Below are 14,080 nucleotides of genomic sequence, written 5' to 3' on the forward strand. Positions count from 1 at the left end.
GCAGCAGCTGTAGACAAGGAGTTTGAAAGGAGACTCACGTGGGAAACTGAGCAGAGTCACGCTACAGGAGCCAGCACAGCGTAGGCATGCACAAAATGTGGACTTCACTGTAAGCTTTGAGCTACTTGCCTAAACAAAGTGTAAATGAGCTATGAAATGACACGGGCAGGCATATGTCTGTATAGATGCGGGTTTTGGTACCTACACAGTCAGCTGACCTGTACAAGCGTACTCTAATGCACTCACTGTAAATAGTGATGCTACCTCTGCACTTGGAGATCTTATTTATTTGGCAGCCAGCATGGGTTTAAACAACATGCAGCTAAAATGACTTCAGAGGGGAAATTCAGTAGAAGCACTCCCACAAAATGCTCAGAAAGGCATCACTCCTTCTGCAAATGCTGTGATGATTTTTTTGCAGCCCAAACATTCAGTGTAAGGAAAGAGCAGAGGCTTGAGTTCTCTGCATGGAGTCATGGCCGTGCCTTCCTTGCCTCTGCTGTTCATGGGTGGAGCTGCTCCAAGAAATTCACAAAAGCTTCCCCTGCATTTCTGTTCATCTGCCTGTAAATTTATGGCATGTGATTACAACATGGCCTCTGCAGGCCCTGCCAGAGCATCTTCCCTTTCCCTTTCGTGTTTCCTCTTCCCTTTCTTTATGCTGAATCACACAATACATTTTGCATGAAGTTAAAAAGGCAGCAGGGCATCCTTCCAGGGCTGAAAAAGGGCAATCAATAAATTAAAAAAAAAAAATTAAAAAAACCCCAAAAGCATTCTGAACAGGTTAGAAAGATCAGGAGACTACAGTGCAGGCAGCAGTAAAGAGAAGCATTTGCATCCGCAATGGAGGTGTTAATGTGCAGGGGAGTTCATACAGCTGCCAGCCATCAGAAGCACTTAAGGGTGTTTTACAGCTCTTGTTTCAATGCTGGAGTGTCACCACTAACGGTTAAAAAATCCAAGAGTACTTTTGAGTCTCAGAACCTCCCAGACTTGAAGTAACTTTCTTGATTACACAAAGACTTGTGTCATGACTGAACATCATGTTCTCCAAGGCATTAAAAATGTCATTCCAGAGACATATTTTCTTTCGAAAAGTAGGGGAAAGGGCCTTTTTTTTTAAAAAAAAAAAAAACAAAAAACAAAAAACAAAAAACAATATGAGCTAAGGAAGATTAGAATCTGCTCTGGAAGTCTTTCAATATCCTGTGTTGCCAGGTTATGTTTCAAAGTGACCTCAAACATCAGAGCAGGAAGCGCAGCGACATCATCCTACTTGTCACTTTGCTTGCTACAAAAGTGGATTGAAAACTAGTCTTAGGAAATGAAGTAATAATAATACTATTGATCAATAACAGGACTGATCAGATCCCAGGTCTCCACAGACCCCTAGCCTTATACCTACTTTTTCAAAAGGCAGAAGTAAGTTCTTGAAGACCAAGCACTGGAAATCTTTTCGATTTCTATTAAAAAGATGCCAGGGCTGGAAGCTGGGCTCTTTGCCTCCCACAATAAGAGGACTAAAGAAGATCACAAACTGAGAAAAGACCTGCTGAAGCATTTGTGCTCTTTCACTGATACACAAATATTGCTATTTACCATATGGATGGAACCACTTACATCTTGGGCAGCATAGGAAATGATGGCATGAGCTGACAAGTCTCATAGACCAAGAGAGACACCTGTGTTGGGAAGAATTTGTAATTCAGAAAAAACATCATGGCAAATAATAGCTACTGGGTTCCCATTCAGTTTGTAGGGCAGACATTTTCTGGGGTCACCCTAGGAGAAGGGGCAGTGCCCAAAGGCAGGCTGTAACTTAGGACTCTTGAGTGCTTTACTTTGATACCTCACACTACTTATTTCGTTGCCAGATATGCACAGGCTGATTCACACTAGACCTGATTCTTTAACACCCTTTCACTCATGCTGAGCTGCACTTACTCATATTAGCAGCCCCGTTTAGCATTTCGACATGAAATCATGACTTCTCATAAAGATCGCAGGCTTGGGTTGCTATAATTACCCTTCACAGTGATGCACGAGAGCTTGAGACAAATACACACATCACACCGAGCCTGTTACAACCTGGGCCCTTTTAAACTGACAGTTACCTTTCTGAGACACACAAGAGAGGTTTGAACATACAACGAGTGTAAGACTCCAGAAGGCACAGTCTGCAGGGGAAGGAGGGACAGAGGCAGGAAAGTCTCATTCTGGGTCTCCCCAAGGTAGCCTGTTAAACTGGGCTTTGGACACAAAAACCTGAAGTACGTGGGAACACAGTTCCTTTCCTCGCCTGTAATTCTCCATAGCACAGTACTTATTTCTCAATACATTACCTTGATTTTTCTTCCCAAGTAATTTTTACACTAGAGCTTTTCGTCTATATTCTGCTTGATATTTACCATAATCTTATTTCCACAGTCTCATCAGTTATCCTCATGCTAGGCAGCATCCTTCACTTAGTCCTGCATCTTGCACACTCTAATTTATTTAACAGCAACTCTTCAATACACTCTATCCACCTTGCAGTTTTCTTGCACTCCTTAGCTCTTTAGTCAGCTCAGATGTTGCAGACTTAGCCAGGAATTCAGTCATTTGAGCTCTGCAACTTAAAATAGTAACCTAAAGTCTTGGATATACTCATAATAGAAACCGTATCTACTCTAGGAAAAGGGACCTTTAAGAAGAGCAGATTAACACCTGTGTTTGCCCCTGTGAAAGAGCATATAAGGGAGGTGCCTGGCATGTTCAGGTGATAAACTCTAAGCTGAAGGGCAGCAGAGCTTGAAAAGATGAGAGAAGGGTGAGTTTCTTGTACCTGCTGTTAAATGAAGAGAATCTAGGGCTTGTTAGAGAGCTGAGCTCTAGCAAAGGGAGAGCTCTCAAAGTCACCAGCTGAAGGGAGAGGTTACATGAATCCTAAGGATAAGGGGCAGTTCAGCATAAAAATGTTTTCAAGGGATCTTTAGCGTTCACCAAAATAATCCCTGTAAAACAGATGGCAGAGCAGTTTAATATTCTGCCTGAAGGACAACTCTTCTAGCAAAACATCCTCATCCCCAGAGCTGCTTTCTGCTGGCAGTAATGGAAAGGTGCCCAGCTCCTACAGTGGCTGTAAGGATGCTCTGCAGTCACAAAGCTGACTGTAAAAAAAAAAAAAAATCCTTAGAGGAAATTTTTCTCATTGAAAGGAGGAAAGAAACAGTGCAGCTAGGTTTTTGTGACATTCCAATCTCAGGCTCGTAATAAGGATGCAATTAATGGATCCGTGTGTACACACAAAGAACCAGAGTTTTGAGACGCTTAACAACTCACAGCTCCCAGGGGAGCAGCATCTTGGATTTCAGGCAGCCAACAGTTACACAAATACTATCAGACAGACAGACTGCTGCAGCAAGGTCTGATCACCGTGCTGCTACGTGGAGGTGAAGCGTTGCAGTGCCTGGGACACAGCTCTGTGCTGCAGACTGAGCACCCTGGGGTCTGTCCCTTGGCTTCTTGGCAGTTTTGTGTCCCCCCCTTCCCACATGGGAACAGCACAGCCTTCCTCTGCTGTGAGTTGCAGATCAGTCACTCCAACCCCTTGCAGCTGTGCCTACATGAGTAGATGGATGGCAGCTTGTGCCCCCCAAAACCTAAATAAACCAGAAATTGGAGAAAAGAGGTCCCTGTGCTCCCTGCTTCACAGCTGAGGTCCAGGAAAAGTAAATGGTTTGTCCAGAGTCCTGGTCAGGTCTTCACTGAACTCTTGCACTCTAGCATTTTATTCTTTTTTTTTCCAACCAAGAAAACTGCTATTTTCCCTCAAGAGAATTCTGAAACTTTCCTTTCTTTCCAACCAATACAAATTAAAAAAAAAAAAACCAACTTAAACATTAGTCTGCAACTCCACAGTTCACAAAAAAAGGCTGCCCTTTTCATTGACATAAAAAAAAATCAGGTGCATGGAGGGTTGTTTCAGACTGAAAACCAAACATTTAATTTAAGAAATGCCACTGTGTCAGCTGCTTGATCCGTTTTTTATTAGAAACATTTGTTGAAACTATTTTTTTTTTCTCTCCGGAAAAAATCAGGCTTTGAAAAAGTAGAATTTTCTGGTCAATAAAAATTGCATCAGAAACTCTCCAGTTTACTCCTATGGATATATTTTCTCAAGTGCATCTTTAAGAAGGCAATATAGAAAAATATAATGTAGGAAAAAGTAATCCTGCTAGTTACATGCATATGACTAAAAGTATCTGACCTGTGGGCTGTGAGACAGAAAAGGGCTTTTCTTCTACAGGGCCCTGATTTTTTTTTTTTTTTTTTTTTTTGCTAACATTAACATTGCTGCTGCAGCCACATGATTCAACATCCAGAAGAGAGCTGAGCAGTATCATCATTTTCCTGGACAGATGGCAAGGCTGGCTTCCTGGCAAGCATCCTGCAGAGGGAAAAGCTACAAGATCTGGAGAGAATATATATGTGAGTGAAGGTAGAAAAAGAAAATGAGTGGTTTCTAATGCAGAGAGGTAGGAACCAAGTGAAACCAGAAGCCAAGGAGGAAGGACAGGGATTAATGGGCCAGATTGTGCTCAGAATAAAGGGGGAAATGGCCAGTGGAGGATGGAAGCCCTGAAATATTATTGATCCACAGACTGTGGAAAAAAATGACACCTACTGCTTAGTAATAACAGCAGCTCTTACCTTCATATCTAAGGATTATAAACCCATCTCAGCCCATCTCTGTTAGAGCTCAGCCCTAATCCTTACTAATTCTTGCTTGACTTTTTGCAAGTCTATTTCACTGCCAAAATAGTAAACAGGCAGGAAGAAAAGTCTCCAAGCATAGGACTCTGAAACACTTTTGGAAGAAGTGGGCTGTGTGGAACATCACTTGGTCAAAAAAATTATTGACTTCTGTTTAAGGGGGTGATTGTGTTGAAATAGGTCGCATCTCTTGCAGGGTTTCAGCAGTCACTTTCCTTACTTTATGTCTCCACCAAATATCCTAATCGCATGGTGCTGATGAGAAAAGAGTCCCTGGGGAATTTCCAGTAAGATGTTCTCAGATGTGAACACTGGCCAGTGAATCACTGTGATTTAATCAGCTGCAGACCTGGTCTCTTCTTTGGAAATACAGGTCAGCCCTTGGGAAGCAAGTTTATATATGATTGTAGGCAGGAATCTTTCTGATTCCTCCCATTCCCTCTCTAGTCTCACAACATTGGAAATAAACTTTTCCTTGCAATAATATCCAAAAGAAATCAGGGTCATCAAGTATTCTTGAGAGAGGACCATATCACAGTCCCAGGTTGGAAACCCTCTTGCACCTGGAGGAATGTCAGCTCCAAATGTAATTTTTAGGTCTCTTCTGTTCTTGTTCAGAAAAATCAAGGTGGGTAAGTGAATCTTCTAACTTGCTTAACCAGTGACATGGTAGCTGGAAGCAAAAAGGAGCTATTTTGTCACCAAAGACGCCATGATCAAGTGTATGGGCATGTTGATATATGGTTTCCAGGTGCAAAGTTATGTGTTAATGGCTACAACAACCAATTGTACCTGACAATACTTACAGGAGTCTAACTGGGTCTGGACAACAAGAGATTAAAAAAATCAAAGTCTGTAGCAAGGCCTACCTTAAAAAGAATTTGCTTTGAACTCTGGATAAAGAGGTGTCTTTTGTTGTGGCTTCAGAGGAGAGTGCCACATTTAGTGAAAACTAAGGATAAAGATAAATCTCTCTTGAGATTTTTTTTTTATTATTAAGCAATTATTTGATGGAGATGTAACACAGGTTCAAAAACTCTCCATGGAGCTTATTAAGCAAGCTATCTGTGCCACAGATTCTGTATTAGTAACTGGGAGTGAAAAGAAGAGCAAGATATTTGAAAGTCATTGACTTGAAATTATTTGATTCAAGTAACTGGCTTTCAGCAGTACAGGTGGCACCTAATGATCGCTCCCCTGCAGCACAGGTGGGACATGTAGGGTAAAAGTCCTCTGTTTGGTGTAAAAATCCTTGATTTGCTCTGAGATGCTGCTGGGGTCTCTGGGACAGGACTCATCTCTTCACTTTGGCCAGGCTGTAGGTTGGAAGATCATCAGTGCTGATGCAGCCTTGGTATGTTGAGAAATGCAGGGGAAACACCGCTGAAGCAATTTAGTGTGCTACCAGCAGATCAGATTAATTATTTAACAGAGAAAGCAGTTTAGTTCAAAATCCTCTGCTACAGAGTCTATTGAACTTAAGTTGTCTTACAATTTCTGGGTAATCTCTATTGATCTGTGGTGGGTTTTAGGCATTTTTGTGCAGGTGAATACCATGTATATTTTGTTGCACCGTGGCAAAATACCTACTGTCTAATGTGGCCCTGGAGTCCTGCATTGCTGTGTTACAGCAACAGATTTTTCTGTGAAGAGAAGCTATAATGTTTGAGGATGAGGGATTTACTATAGCTCGTGAACTTGGAAGCAGAGCTGGATGTGGTCTGAACACGAATAGCTCAGTTGTGTTTGATTGAACTATGGTGATTTATGTTGAGCAAAATTCTGGCTGTAATGCTCTAATGCCATTACATTTTTTCATACTAACTTATCCCAAGCACTCTGGGGGAGCTTTCTGGTTTCCAGCACATCGGGCACTAAAATGCCATTGCCTTATGTGGTGGTGACTTTCACAGCAAAGTGGCTGTGGGCTGAATTTAACTTGTAATCCACCATGTTCTGTTATGTTATGAATTAAGGGACAGAAAGTCCCCCAGATTGTTAGGGGGAGATTATATCTTAAAGCCTGATATTCTTTTGGTGCAGATGCTTTAAAGGTCACGTCTAAGACAGTGTGTGCTGCAGCAAGCTGGCACAGTGAGTGTGTAGCAGATGAAACAAGGAACAAGCATCAGTCAAGCAGAATAAACAGCTTTTCTGAAGCTGAGGACACAGACAAACAAGTTGGGTGTTCCTGAGATACAGAGAGGAATGTTTAACAGTAGGAGTTGGAAAGCAATGGCTTAGCAGCACGAAGCTATGTAAGGCGGGACAGACTACACATTAGGATTCCAGAGAAAGGCCTTAAAAGGTCAATTTGACAAGCTGAATATGGATAATGACTTGAGACAGATGGTGTAAGAGTATGGTAGCTAATAAATAATGAACAGACTTGCTTCAAGGAGCAAAAGCAGGGAGAAATCACAGCCGAGAGCTTAGTCAGAAGGGAGGTGGTGAAGGGGAAAAGAACAAAACCACGAAGGATGGGAGAGAATCACAGCAGGAGGACTGGTGGGAGAAGAGTGTCTGGTTTCAAGTGCCAAAGTTTTGTGGAGATGATGATTTAGATGATGAAGACAACTTAGACATGCATATGCCTGAACTGGAATTTGGCCATCTTACTGAGATTAACAATCTTTTAGTTTCAAGTACCAAAGTTTTGTGGAGATGATGATTTACCCAAAGACAACTTAGACATGCATATGCCTGAACTGGAATTTGGCCATCTTACTGAGATTAACAATCTTTTAACTGAGAAAATCCTCACGGTTTCTAAACCTTTCCTAGATATCTATTACCTCTTCTTCTTTGACATGATGACCAAGAAAAAGGTGAACGTTGCTGCCCCACAAATCTTTTCCTAATATGCAACTGACGCACAAAGCCTGACCTGGATACCAAGGAGTATTGTGAGATGTCCCAATGTAGATGTAAATCAAGAATTTTTCCCAAGATCACCTGGGGAAGCCATATCGGTGCCAAACATTCAGCCCAAGTTTCTGTTATCTCCTTGTTGTCTTAAATATCATGGAGAGCTAGAGTCTCTGAGGCTTTGCTGCTTATTAATAAACCAACCTCTCTATCAGCATTGCACCTGGTGGTATAAAATAATAGGTAATTTAGTGTTGATTCAGAAACAACGGTGCCCTGGTGCCCTCTAATGAGTTTGAACATTTCTACGTGTGTTTGCCCTTGGACAGTTTATTAGGTCTAACCTTAATGGGCTTGGAGGCCCTGACAAGCTCCCAGAGATGAGTGTAAGCAATAACCTTGGAAATAAAGTGCCTGTAATTCAGCAAATTCTGCCTGTCAGATAGCAAACATCCCTGATTAACTGTGAACTACTTAGCTTATTGGCAAAGACGTGCCTCTAGCTACAAAGGGGACTTTTATTTCATCACACTTGCAATCTGTGTTATTAAATAACGAGCCACTTAATTAACTAATTCATTAATACATGACTGTGATGAATAGATTTGCTCCAGTGACAGAGTCATGAAAGCAGACACAACCCTGAATGATTTCTAAACACTGCTTGCTTTCAGAAGGGGTTTTATTTGAGCAAGCATCTTTATTAAATAGCTCATTCTTTCTCCTGCCTCTAGCTAACTGAGCAGCACCAAAGTCTGCTGTGTCTGTTCCCCCCTCCTCAGTGCTCCCTGCTCTTGTCCTTCCCTCTTTTCTGCCTTCGAATCCTGAAGCCCCCCCTCTCCTTTGTCTCCATGCAGTGAAGGTGTCTTCAGTTTGTTGTGCCACAAAATCACCCTTTGCCCAGAGTTACCACGCAGCTGTGGCCAGGATGCAATGTCTCATCATCTCCTGTCTCAAATGGGAAATGACTGCAGTGTTTCAGATACTGAAAAGCAACATCAGTTATTGTCTGGGATCACCTTCCCATTACTGAGGAACCAACAAACCTCCCCACGAACCAGAGACAGAAGAGCAAATCATTTAACACACCACACAGCAGCCCTTGCAGGGTTGTTGTCTCCTGTTTTCCACCATGGCATTGGAGCATCTTAAGAATGGGCTCTAGCAGAGACATTTCCCCAGGATGAGAGATCTCCCTGAAGGGAACCATTCCCAGCCCTCTTTCCCAGCCTGGGATGCTCAGGCATCAGTCCCTAGAGACAGTTGCTTGCCAGCTCCAGTGAAGTGTACCGAGGCATCAGCCATGCCAGAATTCAGGCTCATTCCAATAAATCCCCCATGCCGCAGCCTGTCACAGTCACAGCCAACCTTATGCTTCCATCATGTCTCTAATAGCTTTGCTGCTTTTGTTTCCCTTTGGGGCTGCTCAGCGATCAAGTTCGAGGAGCACGGTTATTACAATGCTAAGACTGAGATCAAATAAGAGGGGTGGTTCTCAAACTAAATTCAGCTTCTTTCTTTTTTTGTGTGTAAGTCCTCCAATATGATTGTTTTGTGGCCACAAGAGCTTTAAAAATTGCAAATGCAGTGTTCATTATGCACCTTGCCTGTGGAGAAACACAAATGCAAGCAGCAGCAGATTTAAAGATGTTCACTCTGAGACTCCTTTCAAGGTTATTTAGCAAAGAAAATACTGGAGCAATTGCTTTTGCTCCATCCATTTTCATAGCATTTTGATTAGTTTGACCATTTTTTGGATACGAAACACTACTGAGGACACCCACACTTTGTAGCATCCAGAATCATTCAACAGACTCAATTACCTGGTTCTCAAATTCACTATGTGCATAACACATATCACTGCAGCACAAACAAAACATACCCACAAAGGGATGTTTTCTTTTGTAAGAAGGCAATTTGCAAGGCCTGTCTTAGCTGGGAGACTGCACCTTGAATATCTCAGATTCATAAGTCTTTGAAGAACCTGTTTTTGAAACAAGCCTCTTGCGGAAAATCACAAAAATAGATTTTTTTTTTTTCATTGACTAGATGCACAAACTAAAATTGCCATAGGACCTGGCATATGTTGGCACTGACTTAACGGTAACATAAGTCCTCACGTATAGCAACACTAAATTTATGCTCATGTTTTATACCCATATGGAGACTCTCAACTCAAAAGAGCCCCGAGCACTTTTTGTGCACTATACAGCAGAAGAGGAGCATGGCTAATTTGAGCACATGCTGTGGGTCTACTAACGTTATGGAAAGGTGGGTTGCATGGCAGCGTTTTTTCCCAAGCATCCCATATTCCTCTCTTATTCCTGCAGGAGTCTTTAGGATAGCTCTTGGCAAGAAGAGCTCATTTACACAGAGCCTTAAGTTCGGGCAGTATCTTGACAGCCCAAAGTCATGTGTTTCTCAGCTGTGCCATGGGTCATCTACTGTCCCACAGTCTTCTGAAATGATGTTCATGCCTCTGTTGAATAAGAGAGGAAGAGGAGGATAGGAAGGAACCACTGAAACAAGGAGCAGGTACTGCAGAAGCCAAGGAAAGAGAAAAAGCAACAGCAGAGCATGAGATATATCAAAGGAGGTGGGAGAGTGAAGGTCAGAAAGAAAGGGAGGGGAGAAGGTAGAACAGTAGCTGGAGTACCCCCTCAGTTTTGGAAACTAATGTTGCCTTGACCCAGTAAAAATTTTAAAAAAAAAAGTCATTAGGCATATGACTTCATAGCAGGGAGAAGGCTGTGCATTTGCTTCACATTTTTGCCAAACAGCCTAATAAATTCCTCTGTTCAGGTTGGGCATTAATGATGAAAAAGCTTCATCTCCCAAAATTAATAGCTACAATATATCATCGAGCTATAGTACCATACCTCGTGTGTATGCAGAGAGAAAACCCTCAAAATCAGCCGTCAAGACAAGAAGGATTTAGCTCTTATTTATTGCTTAGTGTGACTCATGCTTGTGGGTAGGGGCGCGACGGTACAGATGGGAGTTAAAGTCAAACTGCCGTCAGAGTAATTTATGCCAGGAGAGTTGAATTCAGGTTACTTCTGCTTATGTTTTACCTATGGTTCTTCTATTAAATATGAAAACGGTAAGAAAACAGTTTGAAAAATATGTGCCTGTGCAGCCATTTGTCAGGACTCAGACAGGTTTGGTTAGAGGAAAGATGGCTTAATGTCATGGGCAGCATCAAGAGCTCTGTACAGTTTTCTGTAATGCCACAAATGGATCAATTAACCTTAAAGAAGACATTTAGCTACTCTTAGGCTTAGTTCCTTGTCTGCAAAATAACTGTAATAACTTACTTTCTCTACCTGTCAGAGATTCAGAAATGAAAAGTGAATCTTGTAACTGCTGATGGAGAGCTCAAAAGTTCAACTTTCTGGACTTCAGATTGTCCTTGCCAAAACCACTGTGATCTTGAAATTATCCTTAGAAGGACAGAGTCTCCTGTGAATGACCTCCAGTGTGCTGTTTCTAACCAGAGTCAATACTTCCAGCCTGTTTCACATCCTTCCATTCCTCTTGTTTCAGCTCTCCCCCAAAGAAGACAAGCTCAAGACACAAACGATCATCAGACTCTCAAAAAATGGAAAGGCAATGGAGAGAGATCCTGAAACTCTGGAGTCTCCATGCCAAGGAGCTGCTCTGGCAGCTGGGAAGGGCAGGGATCTTGTGACCTGGGGACCAGTCCTCATTGTCTGTGGTTTAAGCATGCTCCTTCCTGCAGATACTGAAATGAAGGGAATCCCTCTACCCCCTCCCAAAGCCCAGTCTCTTTGAGCCAGCTCAAGCCTGCCAAGGGGCTGTACAGCAGAAATCCCAGCTGCAGTCTCCCTGGAAGTGAGTTTAATGGAGTAATATGGCTTTTAGCATGACTTAAGCATCAAAGAACTCAGCATCTTCCTCCCCGCAGAGAGTCAGGGACATAGTGTATCCCACCACTGCTGTCACCATGTGCCCTGGTGCATGTCACCAACAGACAGGACTCAAGGCTGTGCCTCTCTGGCAACTGTCTGCTCCCACACAGCCGGCTGGCCTCCACTTAGCCTGCTTGCAAAAACATTATTGGCACGGGGACATCCTTTCCCCTTCATGCCTCTCTAAACCTCAGCTGGAGCACAGCTCTTCTTGTCAGCAGGCGTACTGTGGTGGGCAGCTGCACGTGGCCCCTTCTGAGGATTTCATCTGTCAGCGTGTTATTATCCAGCTTCCAGTCCATGTCCTGACGTGCTGAGGTTGAACCTCGCCAGGCTCCTCAGGGCCTTTTTGACTGCCCATCCTTTTGATTGTCACTTTCATAGTCTGGAGATCTAGGAGAGCTGGCTATGCTCTGTGTGCTGCAGAGCCAGGCACAACGGGCCTTAAAGAGCACGGAAAGCTACTTCTGAAAAGCATGCTAGGGACCACTTGCCAGGATTTGGGCTTTGGGTGCACCTATTGCCCACCCTCCCCGCAGCAGTGTCCCTTCTCCTTGCTTCTGATGAGCAGACGAGTGGGATAACAGACCGTGGGCTTTCCTCTAGCTCCAGCTTATAAGGGAACTCTAGAATTTGGCAGAGTGTGCAGCCCAGTGCAGCCTGAAATGTGTTTATCGCACTTCCTCCTACTGTTGATACTATCCATCCCCACCTAGCTTCAGAGATCACGTCCTGCACTGCCGTGCAGAACTCTGTTTTCATTCCTCCTTCAACCCCATGTCAGTTGGCAACGTTCTGCAAGATGCCTTCTTGGGACTGGGTGAAGTCACCAGCTGGCAGATGGCACCGGTGGCCAAGCGGATGCCAAATCAGCATGCACCCGAGCCCCGTGTCAGTGGAAGGGAAGGAATGATGAATCAGTGGGCTTGGTGAGGGGTCTTCATGCTGTATCTGCCTTTCTTACCCTTTGTGTGGGCTCTGTTTCCAAGCATGCTCTGGGACACGAAAACTATTTTGTGCAATAGGGAAAAAAGCAAAAAATAATTCTCTTTGTCCTAAAAATGTGAGATGGACTTACTTGCAGTCTCATAATAGGAGACAAAGGGGCATTCAGGAAATTTGAAAGGCAAGAGATTGAAATCCTGCACAAGGAAATCCCTACCTACATGCTAACCTGGGGGGGCTTCTGGGAATAAAAGGCAATGCCTTGGCAGCATTGCAAGTGGGGACTGGATGTATTTAAGGGAAAGGAGAACTTGAGTCTCATTTGAGTTTCTACAACCTTTTTTTCCACTGTGAGAAATGAGTTAGCTATTCTTCTTCAAGACATCAGGCAAAGAGCAAGAGAACTTCATGCTGGTGTAGGCTATTCTGTAACTGTCCACCAAGGAGTTTCTTGGGTGTATTTTCTGGTACCCACTCTCATAGAGTGGACCCCAGCCTAGAGGGTTCCCTGGGAATAGTAACAGGAAGGCTGTGAAATGGCTTTCTGCTGACCAGATAATTTGGGACTATTCACACAGAGGTGACACCAGAAAATAGTGCTATCACAGCAAATGGCTTCTGCTCCTGAGAGGGAAGAGAGAAGTACAGTCTGTCACACCCTGAGTAAACCTAAAATGAAATAAATTCATGACTTTTGCTAGAAGCAGGAATCCTGGATGATATACGGGAGAAGGCAGGCAAGAAATGGAGTGTGAGAGCAGGTGTCCTCCAGATGATGAGCCTGGGGGGATTAGCTGCCAAATTTCAAGGGGATAACGAATACTTCAAGGCAGATGATGCTAGTGCCTCTTCAGGGGAAAGAGGATAGAATATCCTAGGTGAAGAAAGTGGCAAGAAGGAGATGATGATCAAAAGTTATTTATCAAAGTGTAACATCAGACTTACTTGACGGGGAGCCAGGGAATGGCCTGCAGACAGCGGGTGGATATCAAGCTTTTCATCTAACCTGGAACAGCTAGAGAAAAAGACTGCTTTCTGATGGCACTTTAGTGATGAATGCAAAATCTGCTGGTGGTTGCAAAAGCTGTCTGGTTACCCGGGAATAAGCAGCCAGAGCACTGAAGCCCACAGTGCCAAGCCTGCAGTAACAGATCCCGTCATTGCAAGCCAAGCAGAAGGACCAAAAAGTTACCCTCTTGCTTGCATGAGATCCCTGGAGGGAAGTGATGGTAGGAAGAGGAATATGGACCCATGATTAACGTACCAATTTTGGACATTTTACATAGAAAGTGCATTCTCTGCAACAGGTTTTCTGTGAGGCTCTGTGTGGCTGCTGTCTCTGCCTTTATTTCCCACTTTGGAAATGGGATTGAGTGCTTTCCACCTCCCAAACACGCTGTGAGATGCTTGGAAACAGAAGCAGATGATTTTGTATCTTAGCTGGACAAGGGCGGCCAAAGGGCTGTTTCTTGGGAAAACTGATATGTTTGCGGAAACAGAAGCAGATGATTTTGTACCTTAGCTGGACAAGGGCGGCCAAAAGGCTGTTTCTTGGGAAAACTGATATGTTTGTGGTG

This window comes from Pterocles gutturalis, unplaced genomic scaffold (assembly GCF_000699245.1).
Source record: "Pterocles gutturalis isolate BGI_N339 unplaced genomic scaffold, ASM69924v1 scaffold2656, whole genome shotgun sequence".
In the NCBI taxonomy this organism is placed as follows: domain Eukaryota; kingdom Metazoa; phylum Chordata; class Aves; order Pterocliformes; family Pteroclidae; genus Pterocles; species Pterocles gutturalis.